Here is a 1,174-nt window from a genome sequence, read left to right on the forward strand (position 1 = left end):
ATTATAATTTTGAGCATTCTGATTCTGAGCATTCTGATTTTGCACATTCTGAGAACATGGCACAACCTCCACCCCGTGAGAGGACTCTAAGGGAAATAGCTGCACCTGATTTCACCTATGAAAGCTTGTGCATCCAATACCCTGATGAGGATGTCCCATATGTTCTTAAAACTGGACTGATTCATTTGCTTCCAAAGTTTCATGGCCTTGCAGGTGAAGACCCGCACAAACATTTGAAGGAATTTCATATTGTCTGCTCCACCATGAAACCCCCAGATGTCCAGGAGGATCACATATTTCTGAAGGCTTTTCCTCATTCTCTGGAGGGAGTGGCAAAGGACTGGCTGTATTACCTTGCTCCAAGGTCCATCACGAGCTGGGATGACCTTAAGAGAGTATTCTTAGAAAAAGTTTTCCTTGCTTCCAGGACCACAGCCATAAGGAAAGATATCTCAGGTATTAGACAACTCAGTGGAGAGAGCCTGTATGAGTACTGGGAGCGATTTAAAAAACTATGTCCCAGTTGCCCTCACCATAAGATTTTGGAGCAGCTTCTTCTCCAATATTTTTATGAAGGACTCAGTAATATGGAGAGAAGTATGATAGATGCTGCCAGTGGTGGAGCCCTTGGAGACATGACTCCTACTGAAGCCATAAATTTAATTGAGAAGATGGCTTCCAACTCTCAGCAGTTTAGCGCTAGAAATGATGCCATAGTCATTAGAGGAGTGCATGAGGTAGCTACAAACTCAGCTGCATCATCTGAGACTAAGAAGCTTGAAGGCAAACTGGATGCATTGGTTAACTTGGTAACCCAGCTGGCCTTGAATCAGAAATCTGTACCTGTTGCAAGGGTTTGTGGTTTGTGCTCCTCTGCTGACCACCATACAGACCTTTGCCCTTCCATGCAGCAACCTGGAGCAATCGAGCAGCTTGAAGCTTATGCTACAAATATTTACAATAGACCTCCTCAACCTCAGCAGCAAAATCAACCACAGCAGAACAATTATGACCTCTCCAGCAACAGATACAACCCTGGATGGAGGAATCACCCTAACCTCAGATGGTCCAGCCCTCAGCAACAACAACAACAGCCTGCTCCTTCCTTCCAAAATGCTGCTGGCCCAAGCAGACCATACATTCCTCCACCAATCCAACAACAGCAACAACCCCA

At 45.2% G+C, this 1,174-nt stretch overlaps 1 non-coding gene across 1 annotated transcript; it reads right to left on the reverse strand.

Annotated features, from left to right (window-relative positions):
* Positions 1–434: 434 nt before the first annotated feature.
* Positions 435–541, reverse strand: LOC114424863. The gene has a single exon (XR_003669153.1). It is a non-coding gene; the product is annotated as a small nucleolar RNA R71 (small nucleolar RNA).
* Between the last annotated feature and the right edge of the window lie 633 nt (positions 542–1,174).

The sequence above is a fragment of the Glycine soja genome, chromosome 8 (genome assembly GCF_004193775.1).
Source record: "Glycine soja cultivar W05 chromosome 8, ASM419377v2, whole genome shotgun sequence".
NCBI classification, from domain to species: domain Eukaryota; kingdom Viridiplantae; phylum Streptophyta; class Magnoliopsida; order Fabales; family Fabaceae; genus Glycine; species Glycine soja.